This window comes from Gobio gobio, assembly GCF_949357685.1.
Source record: "Gobio gobio genome assembly, chromosome: 11".
Lineage (NCBI taxonomy): Eukaryota > Metazoa > Chordata > Actinopteri > Cypriniformes > Gobionidae > Gobio > Gobio gobio.
Genome location: NC_137104.1, coordinates 23,089,502 through 23,106,665, shown reverse-complemented (window position 1 = coordinate 23,106,665; position 17,164 = coordinate 23,089,502). Strand labels below are relative to the sequence as shown.

Sequence of the window (17,164 nt, the reverse complement as noted above, 5' to 3'; positions counted from 1 at the left end):
CTTTTGTGATACACTTTTGAAAGCTAATATTTTAAAGAATAAGATAGTGTATTATCAGTACATCTGAATCAAATTAACCTGTATATTAAAGCATGCTAGTTGATTATTGCTCACTAAATAATAGTTTTAGGGGATGTTATCAGATAATAGATTAGGCTAAGATAGGTTATTAGATAAAGTTAGTAACACATAAAAACCACGAACAGCCTATTCATTTTAAAATCCGTAATTTTAAAAGTTTTATCCATAGTTGTGTAATTTGAGGAAAAGACAGGGGTTAAATATAACATTGGGGAGTGTGATGGTGGGTGGATACAAAGCCCCTAAAAATATTTTGCGTTACAAATTTAAGGTCACTACATAGTTAAGATATTTAAAGACAAAATTGTCTGTATTTTACCAATGTTCATTTATTATAATTATTTTATATGATTTATATATGAATTATATAATTATTATACCTCTAATCCATTACACCTGCGTAATTTTAGTTTAACAATTATTATTAAGCATTTAGTTTAAATTAATATAAATTTATACTGATAATATGTAATATAAATAAGATTTGAAATTGACAAATAAAGCTTTTAAATCTACATGTGAGCTGTTCAAGTCTCTTTATATATTATCAGTCACACTAGTTCTTAACTACTAACATCAAAAAATAAGTACAATACTTAGTGTTCACTATTGGTGTCACACTTAAAATGTATGCGATTCATGAACTCAGGATCAATGCCTGAGGTGACAGAGCAAACTGATGATCAGCATCATAGTACCAACAAAGCCTGGATGTATATTTTCATTGTCAACTCAAAACTAATCACGTAACTCTGAGTTTTTTCAACTCCCATCATGTTAGAGTTTTTTTTATTAATTCAAATGAATAATTTTATTCAAATAACCACAAACAATGATATAGAATGCCTACAGAAAAAGGTTTTAGATACAGATATTTTCTATCTTCAGAACAGCTAGCCGTTTTAGCAGTTCTACCAGAAAGACTCGGGAGAATAAATACTGTGACAATTATCCATTTATTAACAACCCAGCAAGCAATAAAGTACTTTGGCATAGGCCCCGTCCGTAGCTCACAATCTGAGGGTCCGGACTCTGCATATCCTGCCTGAAGACAAAGGCAGAGGCGCAGCCAACCCCCCTGTGAGGTATGGAAGGGACCATCCTGGTGGTGGTGGGGAGGATGGCAGTGAATTGGAGCGTCAGCATCTGCGAACTCAGACATGAGTAAGTACTGATCTTTTATACCCAAGTATTAGAATGTGATTGGATAGATAAAAAAGTTGACGTGACGTTACAATTAAGTCTTCCCGGCAGAACTTATGCTAAAGCTTTCATTTTTAGGATGTCGTTTTCCGCACAGATCATATAAATCACACAGATCAGGTTTTGTGAATGCTTTAATAAAACAAAAAACAAAGACAAGTAATTGGAATGAAAAGAACTGAGCAAAATTTATTCTTAAGCATTTAAAGCATTTGATTATTAGGAAGAGTTGCAAGATTAAGGCTTTAATGCATAAGGCCTGCTTTGAGCTCCTACTAAAATCCTACAGTTTTATCTGTTTTCCATAAGTGCTCTTGAATTTACTCAAGAAATTTTGAGCGGATTCAAGTCTGGCCATGTCTTTAATCAGAACCCCATTTCTTGAGCTGAAAATGTCAGCCAGAGGGGCAGCCATTGGAGAAGGTTTGTATTCAGTACACTGTGGGCCATTTAGACTGGGTGCACATTTCACTTCATAGGTAAAAAATAAGGTACCGTATGTAAAAACACAAGCCTCACTCACAACTCCACTTCTAAGATAAAAAGAGCATGTACCAAGGAGATCACTGTTCCAGTAGCTGTCTGCATCATATACTTTAAAAGTCACTGCATTGGCAATTCTCATCCTAATAGCACCAAACTCAAATGTTTCTGGCCAACGTGGATTATCATTATTATCAATAGTCTCAGTGCGCTTGTTTTGTGTGCCATATATATCTAATACAGCACCATCTGTTTGAGTAAATGTATCTCCATACAGACCTTTGGCTCTGAAGTTGTAGACCTTTCAGCTGGACAACAATTAGACTTTATCATTTGACTGCCTTCACAAACACAAGCACATCGATCTCTTGCACTGCACTTCTTGCCAATCTTGCAAGGCTCAGAACAAACCTTCATGAGGGCATTTTCTATTACTTATTTTTCAACAGCTCTTTTCAGCCCTTTCCTTGCTGGGTGTTTTCTACTCAGTAAGAAATGTAGGGGTTTCAGAGAGTAGTGCACAATGTCAGGGAGGCTCTTCAATGACCCAAGCCAGTTCTTAAGAGAATTTGGGTGTGATGAACCAGAAAAAAGCAGATGTTCTCCATTTATGTTTCTCTGTCTGACGCTCACTAAACATGGTGCTGAACTTCTCATTGTTCCCCATCTTCTGTTTTTGTTCTTTACAAAAATGTCTCTCTCCCTTCACAGTTGCTGCCTTGTATGAACCAGAGGCTTCTACATCCAAACAGTCTTTCACCACAGTGACTGTAAGCCCACTAATTGATGCTTTACAGGATTTGATGGCTGTTATGGCTTTCGCTTTCCCCCCTAACTTGACACCTGTGGTAAAGTGAGTACCATATGTTGCGATCAGGTTGCGGTAGGCGTCTGGATCACAGGATGCAGGGAGTGATTTGATTGCTTCAAGAAACTCTGCATGAAGAGGAGGCTTTGCAGCTACACGATATCTGTAAAGAAACAGTTAATATGTTTGAATTCAGTGGGATCAAAGAGGGAGCAATTTACAATTAAAGTTTTCATTTCTTCTCATAGTCATTCATTGAGGAAAAACAAGCCAGCTTTCTGGATACCCACAGTCTGGTGAACACCACCGGTGACATCAGGGGTCCCAAAGGTTTGACGATGTGACAGCACAAGCAACTGGGTATCACAGCATGATTCTGAGATGGTTGCAGCAGGCAGAGATGAAGCTTCCCACACTGTCCAGTTTGTCACCTCAAAATAAGGAGCACCACCCCTAACATTGCTTGATCTTTCCAGTGATGAGAAAGTCACTAGGGGCCCATGTACTGCCTGATGTATGTTCCAAACAAAGATGGCAAGCGCTTCTTGAAATGATTGGTTCCAATTTACTGGTGCAACAGATTTGGGTGCTGCACCAGTTTACCAGGAAGTGAAGTTGATACAATAGCTGCGTCCCAATTCTTTGAAGGCAGTTTATGTCACATTCAAATGTGGCCTCCAAATGCGTCCTTCATTTCCCTTCAGTTGTGAACCTTGTTTTGTTTCCTGTTTTGGCAGATTCATATAACTTTAAAAAAAGTCCAGTAAAGAAAGTGCAAAAAAGCGCAAAAATCTAACCTTTCATTTAAGTTGCCTAAAAGAATTGAAAATTGTGGGAAACTCACATTATGAAATTAATGCTTTTCTTTAATGCATGTTGGCCACAATTATTGGAACCCCTAGAATTTGTAGATATATATTTAATATTTATATATAAAATATATAATATACAAAGTATATTCCCATTAATATAAACTTTTTTAGCACACCAAGATGACTAAGAACATGAAATTGTCTAGCAATGACTTCGTGTTTTACAGGAGTATAAATATGAGGAAACACAAAGGCCAAATTCCCTTTCACAATACACCATTCATCACAATAAGTAAAACCAAAGAATATGTTTCTGATGTGAAGCAAAAGATTGTTTAGCTTCACTAAATAGAAAGTGGCTATAAGAAAATAGCTAAAGCATTGGAAATCCACATTTCCACCATCAGGGCATTAATTAAGAAGTTCCAATTAACAAAAAATTCTACAAATCTGCCTGGAAGAGGATGTGTGTCTATATTGTTTTATAAAATGGTTAGTTCCAGATTCTGATTGGTCAATAACTGTGTTTTATTCAAGAGAAAACCAGGTCCCTTTTGAAGTCATGTCTGATAACTGAATATGCTGGAGTTTGTTTTTGGAGGAGGATTTTTCTTGAAACCCTCCTAAACAACATGTGATGTAGGGGCTGTTTGATTTTTTTTAGGCTTTCTGACCCCAAGACTTATCTCTGCAGTTCCCTTTCGTTCAGTCACTACGACGTAACGTTAGTGACTAACGAATGGGGGTTTCGCTTAGAAGCCTATCATCTTCGAGCTTAGAGAAAACGCCCAATGGCGTGCCAATGCCATGGGGCATGCGGAATTTGCATACGTAACTCCGCCTCACCGCGTTAGTATATAAGGAAGTACGTGGCAATATCGCATTATGTTTCTGCTTTCGGAGCCAAGAGGACCTCTTCACTCCTACAGCCTTCTGAGACTTGTCAGCTTCTTCGAGACGAGCAGCTTTCCAGTCGGTGTTGGTGTGACGGCGCGTTCCAGTGATCGCATACTTCCTGCCTGCTGATCTGCGCAGTGGTCTGTCTGACAGCTGGTGTGTGTTTCCCTGGGCGCTTCGGCATCGACTGCAAAGTTTCCTCTCACAAAAGAGCTTGCACGTGACACGTCCTTTTCAGGATGTTTCGTCCGTGCACTTCTGGGTGCGGTAGATCTCTTCTATCTTTCGACGGGCACGAGCACTGCGTGACATGTTTGGGCTTTCAGCACGCTCAGGCAGCGCTCATGGATGACTCATGTTCTCTCTGCGGGAACCTGGCCATCTCGGTGCTACGATCAAGATTCCGTGAATTCCGTGCTGATGCCGGAATGAGAGTCCCCTCTGCCACCCCCCAATCTGCGGTCTCCCCTGGAGGCGGCACTTTGGCTGGTGGCCAGGGTGATCTGAGGGTGACAGTGTGGAACAAAGCTCCGACGCTAGTTCGGCCCTCACCCCCCTCTCATGCACCTGACCCGGCCCGTGCTCAAGCGTCTACATCGGGGGCCGGCTCCTGCTGTCCCGACTGTGGCGTTTGGCACGGCGGAGGACGAAGAGATGTCTATCGCCGCATCACAAGGTGGGCTGGAGTCATCTGAGGATGATGATTCGGCTGTGCTGCCACCCTCGGGTGCGCCAGCATTGCCCGAGTCGGACCCAGAATTGACAGCCATGCTGTCTCGGGCCGCCGCAGCGCTTGGGTTGGAGTGGAACCCTCCGCCTCAGCCTGAGCGTTCGCGGTTGGACGATTGGTTTTTGGGGGCGGCGCGCTCGGACACCCGTCCGACCGCTCCTCCAAATCCTTTCTTCCCCGAGGTGCATGAAGAGATCGCGCGTTCCTGGAAGTCCCCGTTGTCTTCCCGCGAACGTTTGGCGAACTCTTCCGCCTTCACCTCCCTCGATAGAGCCGCGGCTCATGGGTACACTGGGGTCCCCCCAGTCGAACGTTCTGTTGCGATGCAACTGTGTCCTCAGAGCGCTTCGTCCTAGTGTGGTGACCCAAAAGCACCCCTCCAAAGCCTGTAGGTTTTCGTCATCCCTGGTGGCGAAGTCCTATAGAGCTGCGGGGCAGGCCGCTGCTTCTTTGCATACCATGGCAACTCTTCAGGCTTACCAAGCCAAGTTGCTGTGTGATATGCACGAGGGGGGGGGCTGACCCAGGACTCAGCAATGAGTTGCGTGCCGCCACCGACCTCGCTCTCCGGGCGACGAAGGTGACCGCACGCTCCCTGGGTCAGGTGATGTCCACAAATGTGGTCCAGGAGCGACACCTATGGCTCACCCTGGCCGATATGCGTGACGCTGAGCGAACCCGTTTCCTCAACGCCCCCATATCCCAGGATGGGCTATTCGGCGGAGCGGTCGAGAGCTTCGCCCAACAGTTCTCGGCCGCTCAGAAGCAGACTGAGGCTGTAAAATACATACTGCTCCGGCGGTCAGCTGCTGCCTCCACCCCACCGCCCGCGCAGTTGCCTCAGCCTGCTCGCCGCCGAGGGCGCCCTCCTGCGGCTCCCTCTTCCTCTGCGCCACCCAAGCAGCAGCCTCCACCCGGGCCGCGCAGAAGCAGCCGCAGGAAGGCGTCCCAGTCCGCTCCAGCCCCGCAGCCCACGAAAAAACGCCAGGCTAACTGGCGCTCCTGATGCGGACGGCTCAGGGATGGGCAGTTCTTTCCAGGAGACGGCAGCAGGGCCGCTCCTTCCCCCGGTGGAGGGCCGGGGGAGAATCTTTTGTTCAGCTGCTGGCCCCCGGGTCAGCAGCACCCTAATGTGGTTAAAGAAAGAACTGACAACCCCATCCCTGAGCCCCCAGAGATCGGTGACGGCAGTGCACGCCACCCTCGGGTCTCGCCACTCTCGTCCCTCTCTGTCGCCAGCCCCTGGCAGAGCAGACCCCAGTGGAACGTGCGTCCTTCCCTGGTCTCCTCTGTCAGGGCGCAGCCGTTAACCGTGCCCCGACCCCGGGACGCCCAACAAACTCCCCTGTCCGGGCCAGTAACGCTGCCTCGCTGCCCCACCCTGGGTACGTCTGCCGTCCGTATGACTCCATTGGTGCAGTCTCTGGAAGCGTGGCTTCAGCTTCCGGGGCTGTCCCGCTGGGTTGCGCGGTCCGTCAGGCTCGGCTACGCGATTCAGTTCGCGCAGGCTCCTCCCCGTTACAGGGGAGTCCGCTATACCGTGACCGGGGCCCATGTCCCCGTCATGCGTACGGAGATTGCCACTCTACTGGCGAAGGGTGCGATCGAGCCTGTCCCTCCGGCCGAAATGAAGTCGGGGTTCTACAGCCCCTACTTCATTGTACCCAAGAAAACCGGTGGGTTACGACCAATCCTGGACCTTCGCATCTTGAACCGATCCCTTCACCGGCTTCCGTTCAAGATGTTGACTGCGAAATGCCTTTTCGAATGCGTTCGTCCTCACGATTGGTTTGCAGCGATCGACCTGAAGGAGGCCTACTTCCATGTCTCCATCCTTCCTCGACACAGACCGTTCCTACGGTTTGCTTTCGAGGGGCGGGCATATCAGTACGCGGTTCTCCCATTCGGGCTTTCTCTGTCCCCTCGCGTCTTCACGAAGATTGCCGAGGCAGCCCTTGCGCCCCTTCGGCAGCACGGGGTCCGCATCCTGAACTACCTCGACGACTGGCTCATACTGGGCCACTCTCGAGAGCAGGTGTGCGGACACAGAGATCTGGTTCTCCACCACTTAGCCCGTCTGGGCCTTCGGGTCAACTGGGAAAAGAGCAAACTTTGCCCCGTGCAGAGGATCTCTTTTCTCGGTATGGAGATCGACTCGGTCGCCATGTGCCAGTACGGGGCACATGGGCACATGGTCGAACCTCAGTTTTCTACGGGCCGGTGTGCCCTTAGAACGAGTTTCCAGGCATGTTGTCGTATCGACGGATGCCTCTGCCACGGGCTGGGGTGCCATGTGCAATGGACAAGCAGCCGCGGGCTCCTGGACAGGACCCCAGCGCCTCCTGCATGTCAATTGCCTCGAGTTGCTGGCAGTACGGTTCGCCCTGCACCGCTTCCGAGCGCTGCTGAAGGGTCAACATGTGCTTGTCCAGTCAGACAACACGGCCGTAGTAGCGTACATCAACCACCAGGGCGGTCTACGCTCCCGCCGTATGTCTCAACTCGCCCGCCATCTCATCCTATGGAGTCAGAAGCGCCTGAGGTCCCTTCGTGCTGTCCATATTCTGGGAGTCCTGAACCACGCAGCCGACGAGCTCTCGCTGTTTCAGCCTCTCCCGGGAGAATGGAGACTCCATCCCCAGACGGTTCAGCTGATTTGGGAACAGTTCGGCGACGCACAGGTAGATCTGTTTGCCGCCCACGACTCTTCCCACTGCAGCCTGTACTATTCCCTGACCGAGGGCACGCTCGGCACGGATGCACTGGCGCACAGCTGGCCTACGCAAATATGCGTCCCCCCCCAGTGAGCCTACTCGCACAGCTCCTGTGCAAGATCAGGGAGGACAAGGAGCAGGTCCTTTTGGTCGCCCCGTACTGGCACGGCCGGACCTGGTTCCCCGAACTCATACTCCTTGCGACAGCCCCTCCCTGGCCTATTCCTCTGAGACCGGACCTCCTTACTCAGAGACGGGGCACCCTATGGCACCCGCGTCCCGACCTCTGGAGCCTCCACGTGTGGCTCCTAGACGGGACGCGGCAGGTTTGAGTGGCCTGCCACCTACGGTGGTCGCCACCATCACTTCCGCTAGGGCAGAGTCCACTCGGCATGCCTATGCGTTGAAGTGGAACCTCTTCGTCACCTGGTGTTCTTCCCGCCAAGAAGACCCCTGGAAATGCCAGATCGGGTCCGTGCTTGAGTTTCTCCAAGAGGGGCTGGAGCGAAGGCTGTCTCCCTCCACCCTCAAAGTATATGTGGCCGCAATATCTGCCCACCACGATCTCTTGGAGAACAAGAAGGTAAGTCAGCACGACCTGGTCATCAAGTTCCTGAGGGGAGCGAGGAGACGGAATCCTCCTCGCTCTCCTCTCGTACCCTCTTGGGACCTCGCAGTAGTGTTAAGTGCTCTGCAGAGACCTCCCTTTGAGCCTTTGCGGTTGGTTGATATTAAGTTCCTGTCTATGAAGACGGCTCTGCTGACCGCATTGGCCTCAGTTAAGAGGGTCGGGGACCTGCAGGCATTTTCGGTTGACGAAGCGTGCCTGGAGTTCGGGCCAGCTTACTCTCACGTGATCCTGAGACCCCGGCCTGGATATGTGCCCAAGTTTCCCACCACTCCGTTTAAGGACCAGGTGGTGAACCTGCAAGCGCTGCCTTTGGAGGAGGCAGACCCAGCCTTGGCATTGCTCTGTCCAGTACGCGCCCTCCGCGCCTACGTAGACATGACGCAGTGTTTCAGGACCTCAGACCAGCTCTTTGTCTGTTATGGTGGAGAGCGGAAGGGAAGTGCTCTCTCAAAGCAAAGGCTGTCTCACTGGATAGTGGACACCATTGTTTTGGCTTACCAGCAGCAAGGTCGACCATGTCCCCTTGGTGTGAGGGCACACTCCACTAGGAGTGTGGCCTCCTCTAGGGCTTTAGCGCATGGCGCCTCGTTAGCAGACATCTGCAGAGCTGCAGGCTGGGCCACACCTAACACATTCGCCAGATTCTACAGTCTCCGAGTGGAGCCAGTGTCCGACTATGTACTCGCCCCCCCGAGGGGCCGGTAATGGACCAGGCTCAGGTGTCTTCGCTTGCTCGCCATTCCACTCCACGGACTGGATACGTGCGATTTTTCCTCAGGTGAGCTCCCCGAGAGCCCTGAGCTCCTCCAGCACTGTCGACGCCGACATCAGTTTAGTCTGCCCTTTCGAGCCCAGACCCTCATGTCCGGCCAGGTGCCCCATGTGCATGGTTCCTCTCCGGCGACCCCCACATATGTATTTCGCCGTAAGTCTCCGCAGTGAGCGGGTTTCTTCCCTTGGCGTGTCCCCGCCACCCCTAGGGTTAAAAATCCACCTTCGGCTGGTACCCTAGAGATCTTCCATATGCAGCCCTTAGCGGGTCATATGTGTCTCTTAAGTCCTCCCCACGGGTAGGCATCTTGGCATTCCCTCACTGGGATATGCTTCCCAGTGTACCTTGGTATTCCTGTGTTAAGTGGGAGTCCTTCGTCCGTATTAGTCTTACGACAGGGTACTCACACTTACGCAGGGCGCTGGAAGACAGCTGAGTGGCGGGATTATATTGGGACCCCCATTCGTTAGTCACTAACGTTACGTCGTAGTGACTGAACGAAAGGGAACGTCTCGGTTACGGATGTAACCCTCGTTCCCTGAGGAGGGAACGGAGACGTAACGTCCCGTTGCCACTTCAGCTGTGCTACCTGGAATGCAGGAGTTCAGTCTTGGCTCCTCAAGCAGGTAATATAATGCGATATTGCCACGTACTTCCTTATATACTCACGCGGTGAGGCGGAGTTACGTATGCAAATTCCGCATGCCCCATGGCATTGGCACGCCATTGGGCATTTTCTCTAAGCTCGAAGATGATAGGCTTCTAAGCGAAACCCCCATTCGTTAGTCACTAACGTTACGTCTCCGTTCCCTCCTCAGGGAACGAGGGTTACATCCGTAATCGAGACGTTCTCCATCTGTGATCCTTGGAGAGTCTTTGGCCACTCAAACTCCTCCTTGCCATGCATTAAGTAAGCAATAAGGTACGTGAGGCTGTGCTGTATAAGCTAAATAAGTCATGGCTAAAGGGCGTTGTTAGACACGAAGCAAAGCCAAAAAATATTAATATATATCAATGCAACTTTCATCAAGTAAAATCACTAAAAGCCTTCCTTCCGCTGGAAATTTTTTTCCAGTTATGACTTTTTTTTTAAAGTTATGCCATTAGGTGACTAGGTGTTTAGGTGACTAGATTAGGTGTCTTTATGAGTGAGTCACTTAGTAGCTAAGACTTTTAAATTTAAAGGACTAAAACTTTTGAACACGGAATAAAGATGCAACGAACAAATGCTTTGACTAGCACTGTCAGTGTCAGGGCACGGGAAAACCCCTTAAACTGTTAAAAGTACTAGATATCACAGCGGACGTTCAAAGGGATTGTTTTTATTACATAAGACTGACCTGAAGAAAAATGCTGTATCTAAATGCAAGTAATAAACTCGCTCACTCGATCTTTCTCTCACACAATACTCTTCTTAATACAGTAAGCTTCAATGAACAATATCAATGAGAACAAACATATGTTTACGTTGCTAAGAGTGGTTGCTATTGGTGTTGTGCAGTTGTGCAGTGATACACAGAACCGTGAAGCGGTCATAGCTGTGTTCTGTGGACAGATAAATCTAAAAAAGACTAAAAAACAAAAAAACTTTTTGGCAGCAACCCCACCAGATGGGTTTGGTAAAAACAGGGATAAAAAGTACTCCATGTCCACGGTTAAATATATTGCTGGATCTTTATTGTTGAGAAGTTTTTTATTTTGCAATCCATATTTAAAACTTTATAAAGTAAAGCCGATCGCCTCTTATGTAACTAGATATTCTTAATTTGTATTAGATAACAACTCAAGCTGCAAGAATAGTCGCTATCTATTTGACACCATCACTGCTGCTGCTACTTCGACAATGTACACAACAAGCTGCTTCTTCTTCGACTTTTGCCTTGATACTGTGGGTTACACCATCAACATGCCCATGGACACTGCCTGCTAGCGGTCTGCATGTGTAATTGACGTGGACAACAACGCAGAAGTATAAATGGAAACCGACATGTAACTTTCGGCGCAGAGGGTACGGCGTAGGTCCGACGCAGAAGTATAAATCAGCCTTTATGCATTAGACAGACAGCCATGGCCACGGATTGCGCAGTCACGTCGGAAAGGTCACGCTAGACTGTTGTTCTGAGAATGTTTCCTCTCAACGTTACAAGAATGTATTTTTTTTTATCATTATAAGAAAAAACATTATTTCAGGATTTTTTTTCACTAACATTTACATAGCTATTACATAACGTTAGTGAAAGTTCTTGTTCCTCTTTACCTGTTAGCTGGATATAAACAGAACACAATTTTGTGGTGTTTTCTTTTTTCTATTGTGTTGTTTTCCACTTGTCTTTGACGTGTAGATTTGACGTGTGTGCCGTCTAGTTGTAAGTTTGAGTTTGTGTTCTTTTTCTCTTGTGTTTTTGGTTTAGAAAATGTAAGCTTTGCTCTTTATGATTCCAATTCTTACACAGTTTAATGTACTACTTCAGTAAAATGTGAATCTTACATTAAAGTTTTATCTGTTATTTTTGTATTCAATTATTAAATTTACTTACTTAATACTCTGGAAAAATGTTAACACCGTTTTTGGTACTTACAAATTACCATTTTACCCATGTATGTGTGATTGTGTGTATGTTTTTTTTAGATTAGTCGTGTTTGTGATTTAGTTAATACAACTTGTGCACAATACATGTGAGCTCCCTGGTTCTGATTCTGCCTTTTGATTAATATCACTTAAACGATTTTTGATCTTGTTACACGCTCTAAGCATGTTACATGCTGAGAAATAATAATTTTTCTGTGGCCATGAAAAATACCCTTTCCTTAGAATTAATCAATGATCAATACTGAGTGTTTGCTGGACAAACTGATTAATGATGAATTAAACTGAATTAAACAAGGTATGATTTAATATTAATTTTTTGTCGGCACCAATAGCCTCGTGGGCAGTGCGCTGACATCTAGTACTGTTGCGCTTCGGGCGACCCGAGTTCGAGTCCTGGCTCGTGGACCTTTCCTGATCCTGTCCCCCTCTCTCTCTCTCCCACTTCGCCTACTGTCCTATCATTATAAATCTTAAAAAAAAAAAAGAAATTAAAATTATCATATTTCCTCTTTGAGATAATTTGTTACATACAATAGAACTTTGACCAGTCCAGGGGCAAAAACTAAGCAGGAGGGGGCAACTGAAAAAGGGCTGGAAAGTCGCCTGCTCTCTTCAGCCAAGTTAACGCTAGTAACAGAGCACCTTGAGTCATAAACTTCTCTGAGGCTGACACCAAGGGCTCAACCGGAGCCTCTGATAAGCCTTCCAGGACTATGGAAGACTAGGACTATGGAGGGAGATCTAGCATTTAGGTTGGCCTCAACAACCTTGTTTGAGAGACCAGAATCTATGAGCTGGCACCCCACAGGGGCCAGACCCACAGTTCCCAAATCTCGGGCCGGGGGTGGAGAATCAACCTTCCAGGAGAGACATAGGTTCCAAGAATCAGACTCTGGCCAGTCATAACAAAGCCACAAATAACAGACTGCCACATCAGTACCATGGCATCTAGCCTAATTGGAACTGGAGATATGAGGGTGAATCAGAGTGAATAGTGAGTTGACTCCGCTGAGGCAAACAGGTCGACTTCCACTCAACTCCACCACATCTGAGATGAGTCCCCAATCCCCGGGCCTCAGTCCCTGACTCAACAGGATGTCTGCTCCCATCTTCAAATGCTCTTGAATATACATATAATATGTAGATATCGATGGTACTGGACATCCTTTGGTGGACGGCTTGACGCTCCTCAATCAATCAATCCCTCCACCAGCCTCACCCCATTCTCATGGCCCTCTGCCTCATCCTACTTGCCACACATGGTCTTTTTGGTACATTTGGTACATTTACGGTCTCAGTAAGGCGTCTATTTATGGTCTAATGCCCAGTAGGGAAGAGTGGGGCACAACCTAACATGGGATTAACATGATACATCATTTGACACTTGATTTAAAACTTTCACACTTGGGGCCCTATCTTGCACCCAGCGCAATTGACTTTGTACACCGACGCATGTGTCATTCCTATTTTGCACCCGTGCAAAGCGCGCTTTTCCCTCCACAGAAGCACGTCGCTAAACTAGTGAATGAACTTGCCTCCAAAAAAGGAGGCGTGTTCCGGCGCAAACAATCCCTGGTGCTATTTTGCTGTTCCATTAAACAATTGCGCCACTGACCAGAAAAAAACCTAGTCTAAAGTCAGTGGCGCGTTGCGCGTTGTTCATTATGCTATTTTAAGGGCGCATGCTTGACTATAATGTATAGCGTGCACAACGCGCATACACTTTGCTCATGTAATCTACACAGATGCAACAGTTATTTTTGCAAATCATAAATTGTTACACTAAAAAATATTAACACATGAGATGACGGAAATCATTGTGGTGTGCCACGAAGATGTGAAAAAATAGGCATAAATCTAGCTTACAAATTATTCAGGCTAATTGTAGTCTAATAATTAAAGAGACCTGTTTGCCCAATAGTGGCAACTTCTGGCAAGACATATATGTATATAAGGACATCTAACAAAATTGGTTTGTCCGTCAAGAACCAGGAAAAAAAATCGGTCAGGGTGGACGCAGCGATGTCCTCTGCTGGCGTCAGGTCCTGAGTAGAGGCAGATCCACCTCCCGTTACACGGCGTGCCCGTTTGATGCTGGCAAGCTTGGACTTTCCCCGTCTTCTGATGTCATTGTAGCGCTTGTGGCACTGGTGCGACGTCCTGGGGATGCCAGCTGATGAAACAATTGTGGCTATTTCCTCCCATGCCTGTTTAACCGACGCTATTTTGGGTGGGTTTCTCCCATCCCCATACAACAAAACTTCTCTGTCTTTCACTGCTCTTACAAGAACATCAGTCTCCTCGGCTGTGAACCGCTCCTGGCGTGCGCCTGGTAAATACGCCATAATAATAGCAATCCATAATGGAACTTGCGCACCTGCTTTTACAGGGAATGTTGGATGACGCTCTGATTGGTTTATTCACGTTACGCCCAAACCACACCTATGAATAATGAAGCTACTTCAGACCAACCCATTTTAGATTTGCGCCGGGCGCAAGAGCAATTTATCCCGCCGGGAAAATAGCAACAGCGCAGAGACCCGCCCACAAAGTTACTTGCACTTCGCGCTTTGACACTTGCGTTTCAGATCGTTAAAATAGGGCCCTTGTAGTGTATTTACTAGTTGCCATATCAACATTATTTAGAGAAAAAAATGCGCCAAAATTAAAAAATCTTTCGAAGATATCACTGAACTTTTATTTAACCACAGCAAAAGTACATTTCTTAAGTTTATTTTTATCTCTGTTTTTTGTGTTTATTTAAAATAAGAGAAATTTGATATTATTTTAATCTTAAATCTGTTATTTAACAGTTGAAATAGTTCTTTAATGCTGAGCTAATCAGCAGAAGACACGAGCTGGGGTTTAAATCCCAGTTGTGTAGGTGGGGTGCATTGTAACACTGCGTTACAATGTGCCCCTATTAGAACTACGCTATTATTTTCTATAATTTTATGAATTCCTTTGAGAAACCATGAACAAAAGGTGAATAATGACTGAGAGTCAATGTTCAGAAATTATTAATTATAATTATGTTTTTAACTATGCTGTATAGCTGTATTTAGCTCTGTGTTTGTTTTCAAACTCAACATTTTTTATATTTTTTATGACTAAAAAATGCCATTATTTTATTTTAAAAAGTTAATAATTGTATTTTATTGACAAAATATTTAGTTTGTCTTGGATATTTTTTGGATTATATCAGGTAACATTTTAAGCTGTCATTTGGTCATGTTACAATTTACCCCACCTATGGGGCATGTTGTTACATTTCACTTCTATTCTTTCCGGGTAAATCAAGAAGAAAGTATACTTTTATACATAAAAGTATACATATCAATTTAGCATGATCATCTCACAGTGTGTTTGCTGCTATGACCTACATCTACTGATTAGCCAATAAAAATGCAACATGAAATGGCGTATTGATCAATGCGTCATGACGCTAAAACTAATGTAAAACATCCTCCAGCTTCATTTACAAAATTGGCATGCCAAATTGGCCTCTTTTCCCTAGCCATGACACCGCCATATTCTCATCTTTCGCTTCCTCATCTATTTTTCAGCGCACATAAAAACCATGATTGCCAAAGTGTGATTCACCTGGCTCTATTTGTTTTCCACTAGCGCATACTGATGACGTTTTATTCTTCTATACTAACTTGCCGCATAGCCTACAATTTAAAAGGGGTCCTAATCGTACAATCTACATACAGTACATGTCGTACCCAAGTTGATTAGATCCATGTCGTACAGTGTGATTTGTATAATGATCTTATAGGATTGCTGAAATCTGTAACAGGCATAATGTGACCCTCCTTACTTTCCACACCACTGGTGTAGTTACCAGAAGGATTTATTTTGTAATTTTGTCTGACTCAATCAGACAATGGTGGGCTGAGGTATTGTACATAGCCTCTGCTTACATGGCGTGTTATTTGCACTTGGTGTAAATAGACAATCTATATAGAAGGCCTTTGAAAATTCAGTTGCAGATCTGTCAGTTTCAGGGGCAGTCATTGGAGAAGGTTTTTATTCATTACACTGTGGGCCCTTTAGACTGGGAGCAAATTTCACTTCATAGGTAAAAAGAAAAAGAAGGTACCATATGTAAAAACACAAGCCTCACTCACAACTCCACTTCTAAGATCAAATTCCAGTCCCTTAGTCAGGGAGGTGACCAAGAACCCGATGGTCACTCTGACAGAGCTCTCTGTGGAGAGAGGAGAACCTTCCAGAAGAACAACCATCTCTGTATCACTCCATCAATCAGGCCTGTATGGTAGAGTGGCCAGACGGCACATGACAGCCAGCCTGGAGTTTGCCAAAAAGGCACCTGAAGGACTCTCAGACCATGAGGAACTAAATTCTCCGGTCTGATGAAACAAAGATTGAACTCTTTGGCCTGAATGGCAAGCGTCATGTCTGGAAAAAACCAGGCACCGCTCATCACCTGGCTAATACCATCCCTACAGTGAAGCATGGTGGTGGCAGCATCATGCTGTGGGGATGTTTTTCAGCAACAGGAACTGGGAGACTAGTCAGGATTGAGGGAAAGATGAATGCAGTAATGTACAGAGACATCCTTGATGAAAACCTGCTCCAGAGCGCTCTGGACCTCAGACTGAGGCGAATGTTCATCTTCAAACAGGACAACGACCCTAAGCACACATCCAAGATAACAAAGGAGTGGCTACGGAACAACTTTGTGAATCTTGAGAATGAGATTTTAAACAGACTTCTTTCTTGTTGTCATTATGGGGTATTGTTGGTAGAATTGAGGAAAAAAAATTATGAATTTAATCCATTTTGGAAAAAGGCTGTAACATAAAACGTGAAAAAAGTGAAGTGCTGTGAATCCTTTCCGGATGCACAGTATATAAAAAGCAGTAGTGTCTGATTCTGTGAGTGAGCACATTATTATCACAGTTGAAAACCAAAAGAGCACCTCTCTTCATCTTAAAATGTGTAATTGCGCTCCTCCATGCAAGAATGCAGACCTAATGAAGCCTTGATTCGTGTAACTTGCGTGAACACATTTTGGTACGCTTTGAAAGGTTGCCTTGTGAAACCGAACCGAACCAAGAAGAAAATGCAACATTGTAACAAATTAAGTCCCTGTTTCGGAACAAAACAAATGATCTATAGGTGTGAAAACGGCCTTAAACTATGACTCATCATTAGTGCTATAACACCACAGTATCAAATCATGTACAAATAATGTCTGCAAAGCTTTACGAAACAGAAACTGTGAGATTTTTATCTGCTAGGTGTCAATTATTCTTATCATAAACAACATCGGCTTAATAAAGTTGTGAAATTAGTTTGGCATAAACTGGTTGTGAAAAGCCTTATATATGCATGTTAAAACAATCTTTCACAACAGCAATTGTTTTTTAAAGGGATAGTTCACCCAACAAGGAAAATTATAAAATTAAAGAAA

The 17,164-nt window shown here is 45.6% G+C and overlaps 1 pseudogene across 1 annotated transcript; it reads right to left on the bottom strand.

Annotated features, from left to right (window-relative positions):
- Positions 1–1,567: 1,567 nt before the first annotated feature.
- Positions 1,568–12,966, bottom strand: LOC307133434 (perforin-1-like; annotated as a pseudogene). Its single transcript has 2 exons — positions 12,941–12,966; positions 1,568–2,738 (listed from the first exon to the last, which is right to left on the bottom strand). The product of its transcript is annotated as a perforin-1-like (transcript).
- Between the last annotated feature and the right edge of the window lie 4,198 nt (positions 12,967–17,164).